The sequence below is a fragment of the Lagenorhynchus albirostris genome, chromosome 16, assembly GCF_949774975.1.
Source record: "Lagenorhynchus albirostris chromosome 16, mLagAlb1.1, whole genome shotgun sequence".
NCBI classification, from domain to species: domain Eukaryota; kingdom Metazoa; phylum Chordata; class Mammalia; order Artiodactyla; family Delphinidae; genus Lagenorhynchus; species Lagenorhynchus albirostris.
This window is the reverse complement of record NC_083110.1, coordinates 58,668,711-58,682,125: the sequence shown is the minus strand read 5'-3', so window position 1 is coordinate 58,682,125 and position 13,415 is coordinate 58,668,711. Positions and strand designations below refer to the sequence as shown.

Below are 13,415 nucleotides of genomic sequence, written 5' to 3'. Positions count from 1 at the left end.
AAAAATCCTCAACAATATACTAGCAAACAGAAGCCAACAGCACGTTAAAAGGATTATACACCATGATCAAGTGGGGTTTATCCCAGGAATGCAAGGATTCTTCAGTATATGCAAATCAATCAATGTGATACACCATATTAACAAATTGAAGGAGAAAAACCATATGATCATTTCAATAGACGCAGGGAAAGCTTTCGACAAAATTCAACACCCATTTATGATAAAAACCCTTCAGAAAGTAGGCAGAGAGGGAACTTTCCTCAACATAATAAAGGCCATATATGACAAACCCACAGCCAACATCGTCCTCAATGGTGAAAAACTGAAACCATTTCCACTAAGATCAGGAAGAAGACAAGGTTGCCCTCTCTCACCACTATTATTCAACATAGTTTTGGAAGTTTTAGCCACAGCAATCAGAGAAGAAATAAAAGGAATCCAAATCGGAAAAGAAGAAGTAAAGCTGTCACTGTTTGCAGATGACATAATACTATACATAGAGAATCCTAAAGATGCTACCAGAAAACTACTATAGCTAATCAATGAATTTGGTAAAGTAGCAGGATACAAAATTAATGCACAGAAATCTCTTGCATTCCTATACACTAATGATGAAAAATCTGAAAGTGAAATTAGGAAAACACTCCCATTTACCATTGCAACAGAAAGAATAAAATATCTAGGAATAAGCCTACCTAAGGAGACGAAAGACCTGTATGCAGAAAATTATAAGACACTGATGAAAGAAATTAAAGATGATACTTTATATACTACCCAAAGCAATCTACAAATTCAATGCAATCCCTATCAAACTACCAATGTCATTCTTCACAGAACTAGAACAAAAGATTTCACAATTTGTATGGAAACACAAAGAACCCCGAATAGCTAAAGCAATCTTGAGAAAGAAAAACGGAGCTGGAGGAATCAGGCTCCTGGACTTCAGACTATACTACAAAGCTACAGTAATCAAGGCAAGATGGTACTGGCACAAAAACAGAAATATAGATCAATGGAACAGGACAGAAAGCCCAGAGATAAACCCATGCACATATGGTCACCTTATCTTTGATAAAGGAGGAAAGAATATAGAGTGGAGAAAAGACAGCCTCTTCAATAAGTGGTGCTGTGAAAACTGGACAGCTACATGTAAAAGAATGAAATTAGAACACTCCCTAACACCATACACAAAAATAAACTCAAAATGGATTAAACAACTAAATGTAAGGCCAGACACTATCAAACTCTTACAGGAAAACATAGGCAGAACACTCTATGACATAAATCACAGCAAGATCCTTTTTGACCCACCTCCTAGAGAAATGGAAATAAAAACAAAAATAAACAAATGGTACCTAATGAAACTTAAAAGCTTTTGCACAGCAAAGGAAACCATAAACAAGACGAAAAGACAACCCTCAGAATGGGAGAAAATACTCGCAAATGAAGCAAGTGACAAAGTATTAATCAACAAAATTTACAAGCAGCTTATGCAGCTCAATATCAAAAAAACAAACAACCCAATCCAAAAATGGGCAGAACACCTTTTAGTTTTTGTTTTTGTCTCAAACAACTCACTGAAGTGTCTCAAAGGAGATCAAGTTTTGCCAGAATGAACCCTGCTTGAGTTAACTGGTCAAAGGGATGGATTCTGGCCCTCTCAGGATTCCTTCTCCAGTCAGAGTGGGGAACTAGTCCACGTGTTTACTGCTGGGTTCACTGCAGCATCCAACCCAAAAGGCACGAGAAGAAGAAAACGCAACGGGTGGAGCTGGGCTTGAGTCCAGCGTCACAGTCTGGCCCCTGCTACACGAGGCTGCCCTGCGTGACGAAAGGTGGAAGTAGGGAGCTGAAGGACTCGGGGGGAGGGAGTCTGGTGTTCCAGGTGAACGAGAAGAAAGGGGTTCGTCGAGGGTTTGGTGCTACAGTCGGAAGATTTGCAAATGCTAACACATTCCTGTGTGAGGCACATCACCTTTTGTCAGTTATTGTGAATGTGTATTTTAAGCAATAAGATTCAGCTGGTCAGACTTTTCTGGGCAGACTCAGTGATGCATTTCCTGTGCTGTGATTGTTCTGAAGACGGAGTGGCTCTAACCACTGTGAGAAGCCCAAATAAAATCGATCCCCGAAAAAAGAAAAAAAATAGGCAGAAAACCTAAATAGACATTTCTCCAAAGAAGATATACAGATTGCCAACAAACACATGAAAGAATGCTCAACATCATTAATCATTAGAGAAATGCAAATCAAAACTACAATGAGATATCATCTCACACTGGTCAGAATGGCCATCATCAAAAAATCTACAAACAATAAATGCTGGAGAGGGTGTGGAGAAAACGGAACCCTCTTGCACTGTTGGTGCGAATGTAAATTGATACAGCCACTATGGAGAACAGTATGGAGGTTCCTTAAAAGACTAAAAATAGAACTACCATACGACCCAGCAATCCCACTACTGGGCATATACTCAGAGAAAACCATAATTCAAAAAGAGTCATGTACCAAAACGTTCATTGCAGCTCTATTTACAATAGCCAGGATATGGTAGCCACCTAAGTGTCCATCAACAGATGAATGGATAAAGATGTAGCACATATATACAATGGAATATTACTCAGTCATAAAAAGAAACGAAATTGAGTTATTTGTAGTGAGATGGATGGACCTAGAGTCTGTCATACAGAGTGAAGTCAGAAAGAGAAAAACCAATACTGTATGCTAACACATATATATGGAATCTAAAAAAAAAAAAAGAAAAAAAATGGTCATGAAGAACCTAGGAGCAAGACAGGAATAAAGACACAGACCTACTAGAGAATGGACTTGAGGATATGGGGAGGGGAAAGGGTAAGTTGGGACAAAGTGAGTGAGTGGTATGGACATATATACACTACCAAACTTAAAAATAGATAGCTAGTGGGAAGCAGCTGCATAGCACAGGGAGATCAGCTCGGTGCTTTGTGACCACCTAGAGGGGTGGGATAGGGAGGGTGGGAGGGAGGGAGACACAAGAGGGAAGAGATATAGGGACATACGTATATGTATAAATGATTCACTTTGTTATAAAGCAGAAACTAACACACCATTGTAAAGCAGTTATACTCCAATAATGATGTTAAAAAAAAAGATTTCAGGAAAAGAAAAGCAAAAAAATAACAAAACTTCAATTTCCTTCACACAGGCAACTATTTACACAGTATTTGCATTATATTTAAACGACTTATATAACATTTATATTGTATTATTATAAATAATCTAGAGATGATATAAAATATAAGGGAGAATGGCATAGGTTATATGCAAATACTACACCATTTTATATAAGGGACTTGAGCATCCTAGGATTTTGGTATCCGTCGCGGTCTTGGAACCAATCCCCTGAGGATACCAAGGAATGACTGAATTAACAAATATCAAGCCAAACCAGGCCAATAATCTACTCTGGCCATTGGAAATGTATGAAACACACCATCCTATATGGTGTGTTTCTACTATGTTTTTTAATGCACACAAGTAGTAAATATAATTATCAAAAATCCAAATAGTATGGTAAGCTCAAAGGGGAGTATGCATTCATTCAATTAACAGTTTCTGAATATCAAGTTCTATAAGTCAGTTACAAATAAGCCAAGGACAATGTCCTAGAAGAAATGACTACCTAGAAAGGAGATACAGAAACGTGTGTTATATAGTCGTCTTTTGGTACGGGGGTGGGGTCGGTTCCAGCACACCACCCTCCGTACCAAAATCCAGGAATGCTCAACTACCTCATATAAAATGGCACAGTATTTGCATATAACCTAAGCACATCCTCCCTGATACTCTGTATCATCTCTAGATTATTTATAATACCTAATACATGTAAATGCTATGTAAACAGATGTAAATACAATATAAATGCTATGTAAATAGTTGCTAGCAAGCAGCAAAAATAAGTTTTGTTTCTTGGAAATTTCTGGAAATTTTTTGAATACTTTATACCCACCAGTTTGTTGCATACACGGATGGGGGACACATGGATTACCCATCTGCCACTATCGAAAATCCAACCTGGGGTACTTATACCTGGGAGGGTATAATTATGATCCCCATTTTCTAGATCAGGGAACTGAAGGTTGGAGAGATCAACTAGATCTGCTCTAGATAGATTCCACAGCTGGAAAATGAGAGTGCCAAGGTTCAAATCCAGGGCCTGTGCTATTAACTACTGTGATTATGATGTGGCAGGCAAGAGAATCAGGAACGGGCAAGGAATCACACTCCCACTCACAAGTATGTAGACAGTGCACAGCTCAACCTCCCAGCCTTCCCCCGACACATACTCCCCCCTCCCATTCATTAGCACCCAAACAGAAAGGCAGAAAGGAATTGGAGCTGCTCCTCATAAAGGATGCCCCCAACTGATGTGGGTACCAGAGCACAGTCTTTGGCAGGTGTGTTTATTCTGGAAGAAGAATGCCAAGCGACATAATTTCTGCCTTCAGAAAGCTTAGTCTAGTTTATACCCAAAGATCATGTCCTCAAATTGTCCACAAATATGTGGTGTGCTTAGGGATTGTAATACATGTGCACATACACATCAGTGTGTGTATAGTAGATATAATAGTCATGTAAATGCACATGTATATGGAGAACAGTGTAGATTTTCTCTAAAAAAAAAAATCCTAGTAGCGCCATTCTACTTAATAACGTAATACTTCACAGCTGAGCTAAATGGACTCTCACCCTAGCTATGAGAATTTTTTTTTTTAAGTTTACTATGAGTATAACCAAGACTTTAAGGGTTACTGGTTAAACTATTAAGAACTCTTTCAAAGTAGCCTCAAGCACTTAGAAGTATCCATTTACATGCAAAATCAAGGCTCAGGTAATTGCAAATTCCTTAAGGATCATGCTAGGTAACATGTGATTTATGTTTTATGTACATGTGCATATACACACAAACGACAATATAACATTCCTTGAAAACTACTGTGTTTAAGATTTTAAGCTAGTTTAGACTGGCCTTCCCTCTACTCCCTCAAGTTAGTATGGCTTTACTACATATGATGGAATTTAAGAAATAAAGTAATGAAAATTCTAAGAGCTAAGCAAACCAATTAGGAGAAAGTGGCATAACAGCATAATGGAAAAAGTTAGATGTCACAGTTCAAATCCAGAGACCATATACCACAATTTTAAAACGAAGTAACCCCAAAGAATAAAAATATCCATTGTAATCAATATTTTATTTTCTTCAATTATTTCTATCCCATTTTAGCTAGAAAGGGTTTCATGAGGGAGAAGAGTAAACAAAGGGGGCACACTCTTTCAAAATTACAAATTTCCTAGGACCACAATGGAAAATATAAAAAGTTGGGTCTAACGGGGTTCAGAACGAGCCTCCCAAAACTGTGCCATTTTTGCATGAGGCAATTGAGCTAAAGGCAATCAAGATCCTGCAGGTTCAGGAGAAACCTCTATCCCTCCCTTAACTACCTAGAAGAATTTATATTGGAGATTTATTTTTTAGAAAAGGTTATTATCTGAGAAATTTTATCTAAGTGGCCCCCATCCACATGGAGAACACACATCTAATCACCAGATGTCTACTCTTCTTGTCTGGTAAGTGACCCTCCTGTCCTTGGAGGCCCCAGACCCTTACCCCATTCCTTAGTTCAGGATGGCATGTATGCTTCATTTCACCTTTCTGTCTCTCAGCCTTTCATGTATATGCAGTTCCCATACATAACAAATGTTTTTCTTCCAGTTTTAATGACATATACTTGACATACATACAGCACTGTGTAAGTTTAAGATGTACAGTATAATGATTTGACAGCATGAAACGATTATCACAAGATTAGTGAGCATCCACCATCTCATATAGATGCAAATTAAAGAAACAGAAGAAGTTTCTTTCCTTGTGATAAGAATTCTTGATAGTAAATCCTAACAAGTTTCATATGTAACACACAGCAATGTTAATTATATTTATCGTGTTGTACATTACATCCCTAGTACTTATTTTTCTGATAACTGGAAGTTTCTACCTTTTGATTGCCCTCATCCAATTCCTCTTCCCTCTCCCTCCCGCCTCTGGTAATCACAAATCTGATCTCTTTTTCTATGAATTCGTTTGTTTCTGAAATATAGTTGACCTAGGAACTAACATAGTTTAATACTACACAATAGTGATTTGATAATTCTAGACATTTCAAAAGGAGTACCACAATAAATCGTTATGATCTGTCACCACACAAAGATTTACATATATTCCCACACTGTACATTTCAAACCCATGACTCATTTATTTTGCAACTGGAAGTTTGTACCTGTTAATATCCCTTACCTATTTCTCCCCTCCCCACATCCCCATCCCATCCGGCAACCCAAAATTAAATTTGATTTTCTCCTGTTGATCTGACTCATGTCAATTTAATTCTTAGACCAGCCAGAAGAACCTAGAAGGGTAGAGGAGAGTTTTCTTCTTCCCTGACGGGTCTCAGTCTTGAAGAGACAGAGATCTTGTCTTACTCTCCAACAATAATGCAAATTCTCCATCTAGTTGGAGGATGGGGTAAAAAAAACAAGGTACATTTCTGCAAAGATCTTTAAAGTTCCACACCCTCAAACAACCCTTCAAGGCATGCACATTAAGGAAGGGACAGAGACATTCCCTCACACCTCACAAATCAAAAAGCGGGAAGGGTTAGAAAGAGGACCAAGATTACACTAAAGAGGCTTTCGAATCTGCCATCCACAGAGGAACTGCAGCCAAGATGCAGATTACTGTGATGACCATCACTCTGGAGGTTGAACCCTGGGATACAACAGAAAATGTAAAGGCCAAGATCCAGGATAAGAAAGGAATTCCTGGGCCTCCCTCGTGGCGCAATGGTTGACAGTCCGCCTGCCGATGCAGGGGACGCGGGTTCGTGCCCCGGTCTGGGAAGATCCCACATGCCGCGGAGCGGCTGGGCCCGTGAGCCATGGCCGCTGAGCCTGCGCGTCCGGAGCCTGTGCTCCGCAACGGGAGAGGCCACAACAGTGAGAGGCCCGCGTACCACAAAAAATAAAAAAATAAAATAAAGGAATTCCAAAAAAATAAAAAATAAAAAAAAATAAAGGAATTCCTCCTGGTCAGCAAAGACTCCTTTGCTGGCCAGCAACTGCAAGATGGACTTTGCCTACAACATTCAAAGGAGTCCACTCTTCATCTGTGTGGAGACTTCATGGTGGTGCTAAGAAAAGGAAGAAGTCTTACACCGCTCCCAAGAAGAGCAAGCATAAGAGAAAGAAGGCTAAGCTGGCTGTCCTAAAATAACGTAAGGTGGATGAGAACGGTAAAATCGGCCACCTTCTCAGGGAGTGCCCTTCAGAGGAAGGCGGTGCTGGAGTTTCCACGGCCAGCCACTTGACAGACGCTATTGTGGCAAATGTGATCTAATCTATTGTTTCAAGAAACCAGAAGACAAGTAATTGTACACTGATTAACAAAGGACACGAGCTAATAAACTAAAAAAAAAAAATTTACACAAAGTTTTGGTGAGGAGTGTTCTAGATTAGGAATTGGGCTTGTTCTCTCCTTACCCCCCTCACTGGCCTTGTGCCCTGTCCACCTGAAAGCCCAATGGACATGAAATGTAAGGGGCTGTGATGACTGCTATTATAAATGACACAGGGGACTTCCCTGGTGGTCCAGGTGTTGAGACTTAACGCTTCCACTGAAGGGGACACGGATTTGATTCTTGGTTGGAGAACCAGAATCCCACGTGCTGCACAGTGCAGCCAAAAGAGTAAATAAATATATAAATGACACTATTCCTACCATACTAATAACCTTCAATGAGCCAGGAGCCCTAGAGTTCAACGAGTGAAGAGGACATTTAAAAAAACCCAAAGTGCCTTTAAGTGTTTCATTTTCTTAGTGTAGTTAGACATGACTCATTTCAACAAAGAGCTCACACAAAACAAGTATTTTTTCTTCCCTGGCACATCAGGCAAGCCTCAATTTTTAAAAATTTTATTTGCTGAAGTGGCCTCAGGAGAAAAAGGCAAGAAAAATGAAGACCACAACTAAGGTTATAGACAAGGGAAAAGTTACTCACTGAAGCAAGAGTCACTTTCTTCAGGAGCTGTTCAAGATGATTGAAAAGATAATAAAAGGTTCCCCCGCTCATCCGGACATGCTGCCACAGGTTCAGCGACAGTGGTTTGCTTGTTTGTATGGACAGAAGTGATTCAGGGGAGAGGACTTTAAAAATACTCCTGCTTACCTAATGGAACTCAATGTTCAGAATGCTCATCTCATTCCTTTATCCATCTCCTCTCCTGGTTCACTCACCACAAACAAGGGCTGAGATCACTTCCCTGGCAGAAGGAGGGAGGGAAGATACTACTACATACTAATAATTTTATATTTTTGCTTTTCACTGTGGCACATGTATTTGGCAATGATCTCTACAAACTTCTAAAAGCATTATAAAACTACAGTAAGGTGAATAATCACCATCAATTAACTCACCAATCCTAATAATGAATGGTCTCCCTTGACACTCTCCTTATCACTGTTTTTTGTTTTTGTTTTATGCCATGCTGCATGGCATGTGGGATCTTAGTTCCCCCTGCAGTGGAAGCACGGAGTCTTAACCACTGGACCGCCAGGGAAGTCCCTCCTTATCACTGATATTAAAAAATTTTACACCAAATTCAGAAACTCTCAAATCTAGTTTTCAGCAATTAACACATGTTTAAGGACTTATAGGGGGAGACCCTTACCATTTCAGGGTGTATAAAGGTGACTATTTTCAAGCCTCTGGAAATTTTTCAGTCACATGCACACCCCATAACCATCATTTTTTAGTCGTGTCTTCAGGTCAGTTTCAGTCACACTCACCTTACTCACCCCTATCCGAGCACACCCATGCTGAAGCCTCCCACTGTCATCCCAAGAAGACCCCTCTCTTTTCTATGATTTAGCACATGTCATACACTGCGATGTTGGGATTCCCTTCCTCAAGGGAAGGTCTCTTACTTCTACTCACATCTGGCATGGGCGGGCCTCAATGTTGCGGAACAGTGAATAAGCATTGTGTCCCCACCTCTGAGACACTGATTCACGTCCATCACGCTTTTCGCAAACTTGGCGGCAGATTCACGTTGTCTCTGCAGCCTTCTCTGATGGACCTGTTCTACACCAACCCTTCTGCTACTACCATCACCATCAAGCAGTCCTTCCTGCAACAGATACTCACTGAGCCTCTATCACAAGCCAGGCACTGCTCTCAGGCTGGAAACGAAGCAATGGACCAAACAGATAAAACTCCCTGCCCGCCTGGAGCATACATTCTAATAGGGGAGAAGTGGGTGCCCTGGAAATCTCACATTCAATTTGAACTTCATTATAAGTTGGTTGTTTTGAGTCTATATCGAGTCAAGTGACCATCTAGACTCCTGTCGGAGATCTTCTGCAAAGATGGGTACCAACAACTCCTCCTAAACCTGCAGACATAGGACTACTCTTCCTGTCAGGAGGCAGACTCTTATTTCCTCTCTACCTGAACCTGCGCTGCCCTGTGACTTGATCGGCAGAATCATCAGAAGTGACTGCTGTGCCAGTTCTGGGCCTGGGCCCTAAGAGGCCTGACAGCTCCCGCTGCCTGGGAAACCGGGTGCCATGTAAAGAAGCTCAGCCTATCCTGCCAGAGAGAAGGCCATGCGGAGAGAAGGCCCCGAGGATGAGAACCGTGGCACTCGGGTGACAGCCAGCAAGAGGCCGCAGACACCTGAGTGAGGCCACCTCAGACCTTCCAGCCACCAAGTGAACGCAGCCCCGTGAGTGAGCCCAGCAAACACCACTGGAGCAGAGATCACCCCCCATGATAAATTCCTGAACTTCCGCATCACGGCCAATGAAATGGGGGTTGTTTCAAGCCACTAAATTTGGAGGGCCGGGAGGGGGAGTTGTTGTTAGGCAGCAACAGCTTAGCCTTAACAAGACAGTGCTCTTAACCAGAGCCAGGGGTGGCATCTTCTGCATGTTTCTAAGCCTTCTTTATGTCCATTATGGTTAGGCAAAAAGGAAACATCCAGTCAAAATCTGACGAGGGAATATTTATAAAACTAAATGGGGGATGGGATTCTGGGAAGATGCCGCAGTATGAAGCACCAGGACTCTATCTCCCACCTAGACAACAACTGCATTGGCAGAATCTGTCTCATCCAACCATTTTGGAACTTCGAAAGCTTGCAACTTCCACGGGAAGACTTAGATGGTAAATTGTGGTGAATGTCAGTCAATTTGGGCTCTTAGCACAGTAGGAGCTACCCATCCTCCATCCCCAACCCCTTGGCAGACAACTGTGCATGTTTTCCTGGAACCACTGCCCACAGCTTGTGGGGGCTAGGGTGGGCAAAAAGGACCCTGTCCTCCAAATATCGGCATCTCTGCTCTGAGTGCTGATGGCTGCTTCTGATCACAGAGCACAGACAAGAAGGTGGGCGGCCACTGTCACTGTGCCTCCCTGACCCTATTGCAGCCCCTTCCCTCTGGCTGAAATGACTTCCAGGGGGATTAAAAGGCCAGACCCCTTCTCCCCCTTCATATTTCACTTTTTCCCCTTTTGGAGCCAGACTTTAAAGACTAGGACATTTAAAAACAACTGCATATATGGAGAAAATTAGAAAGTGACTGTGTACACCCAGGGAAAGGCTCAGAAAAGACCTGGGAAGACCTTCAGCTTACATCTCAGACTGATCCTCAGCAAAGAGACCGTCTACAACAATCAAAAACAAAAAACAAACAATAAGAAAAACAAGCAAACCTTAGGGAAGGGGGAAATCTGATTTCCAGAGTTACCACATTACTAAATTCAAAAGTCCAGTAAAATAAAATAAATCACAAGGCATACAAAGGAACAGCAAAGTATGGCTCACTCAAAGGAAAAGAAAAAATATCAGAACTTCCCTGGTGGTCCAGTGGTAAAGAATCCGCCTTTCAACGCAGGGGACACAGGTGCGATCCCTGGTCGGGGAACTAAGATCCCACAAGCTGTGGGGCAACTATGCCCGCGCACCACAACTACTGAGCTCACAGCCCTCAACTAGAGCCCATGTGCCACAAACTACAGAGCCCACGTGCTCTGGAGCCCACGTGCCACAACTAGATTAGAGAAAACCTACATGCCACAATTAGAGAGAAGCCCACGCGCCACAACGAAAGGTCCCACACGCCGCAACGAAAGGTCCCACGCGCCGCAACGAAAGGTCCCACACAGCCAAATAAATAAAAGAAAAAAATCAACAGATGCTGTCTCTGAAAAACACATAATGGCTGATACACTAGACAAAGACTTCAAAGTAACTGTCCTAAAGACGCCCAACAGACTAAAGGGAGATATGGAAAACGTCAAGAAAACAATGTGTGAACAAAATGGAAATATCAATAAAGAGATAGAAAACTTAGAAAGAACCAAAAGGAAATTCTGGAGCTGAAGAGTATTGATACATAGCTGAAATGAAAAATTCATTAGAAGGATTCAAAGGCGGATTTCAGCAGACAGAAGACTCAGCGAACTTGAAGATAGGACAATGGAAATTACTGAGTCTGAAGAAAAAAAGAATGGAAGAAAAACCAATAGAGACTAAGGGACCCATGGGACATGATTTAGAAGACCAACATAAGCATAGTGGGAGTCACAGAAGGGAAAGAGAGAGAGAAAAGGGCAGAGAGAATATATGAAGAAATAATGGCTGAAAATGTCCCAAATTTAATGAAATACATGAATATAAACATCCAAGGAGCTCAGTAAACTCCAAGTAAGAAGAACTCAGAGACCCACACCAAGACACATTATAATCAAACTTTCAAAAGACAAAGAGAATCTTGAAAGCACAATAGAAGTGACTCATCACATACAAGGGATCCTCAGTAAGATTATCAGACTTCTTGTCAGCAACTTCAGAGGCCATAAGACAATAGGTCGATATAGTCAAATGCTAGAAGAAAAAACTATCAAACGAGAATCCTATATCTGGCAAAACTGTTAAGAGTGAGGGAGAAATCAAGACTTTCCCAGATAAACAAAAGTTGAGGAGTATGTGGCCACTGGACCTGCCCTACAAAAAATGCTCACGGGGGTCCTGCAGGGTGAAATGAAAGGACACTAGACAGTATTTTGAAGCCTATAGAGAAATACAGATCTCAGTAAAGGTGAGTACATTGGCAATTGCAGAAGCTAGTATTATTGTAACAGTGGTTTGTAACTATACTTTTTCTACATGACTTAAGAGACCAATACATTTAAAGAAAAAAAAAAAACTATCAGTGTAAAAGCTGGTATTACTGTAACTTAGGTTTCTCACTCCAAATCTTGTTTTCTACATAATTTGAGAAAGAATCATAACTTTGAATTTATAATTTTAAAGAATCGTAACTTTGTTTTTGAGTGTACTATGTATAAAGATGTTAATTATCTGGCATCACCAACCAAAAGGGGTGGGGGAACAAAGCTGTAAAGACTCACATTACTGAAATCAGAAATGAAAGTGGGGACATTAGCACTGGTTCTACAGATATAAAAAGGATAGGAGTAGGGCTTCCCTGGTGGCGCAGCGGTTGAGAGTCCGCCTGCCGATGCAGGGGGCGCGGTTTCGTGCCCCGGTCCAGGAGGATCCCACATGCCGCGGAGTGGCTGGGCCCGTGAGCCATGGCCGCTGGGCCTGTGCGTCCAGAGCCTGTGCTCCACAGTGGGAGAGGCCACAGCGGTGAGAGGCCAGCGTACCGCAAAAAAAAAAAAAAAAAGGGGTACTGTGAACAATTGGATGCCAACAAATCATAACTAGATGAAATGGACAAATTCCTAGAGTCACAAAATCTACCGAGATTAAATCATGAAGAACTAGAAAATCTGACTATTCTTATAATTAATAAGGAGATTGAATCAGTAATCAAAAGTCTTCCAACAAAGAAAAGCCCTGGACCTGATGGCTTGACTGATGAATTCTACCAAACATTTAAAGAACTAACACCAATTCTTCTCTAATTTTTCCAGAAGACTGAAGAGGAGGGGATACTTCCAAACTCATTCTGTGAGGCCAGCATTACCTCGATACCAAATCTGGTCAGAGACACAACAAGAAAACTACAGACCAATATCCCTTGTGAACAGTGATGCCAAAACCTTCAACAAAATGCAGCAAACAGAAGTCAGCAGCATATTAAAAGGATTAAACACCATAACCAAGTGAGAAATGCAAGCATGGTTCAACAGACTTAACAACAACAACAAAAAAAGTAATATGCCATTATCAACAGAATGAAGGAAAAAATTCCACACGATCCCTCAAAAGATGTAGAAAAAGAATCTGATAGAATAACACCCTTTTATGATAAGAACACTCAAACTAGGAATAGAAGGAAACTACCT

At 41.2% G+C, this 13,415-nt stretch overlaps 1 protein-coding gene and 1 pseudogene across 4 annotated transcripts in view; one reads left to right on the top strand and one right to left on the bottom strand.

Moving 5' to 3' along the window:
• The window catches only part of CNNM2 (cyclin and CBS domain divalent metal cation transport mediator 2), a 137,903-nt gene that overhangs the window by 70,886 nt on the left and 53,602 nt on the right, over positions 1-13,415 (bottom strand). The window lies entirely within an intron of this gene.
• Positions 6,768-7,467, top strand: LOC132507092 (ubiquitin-ribosomal protein eS31 fusion protein-like; annotated as a pseudogene).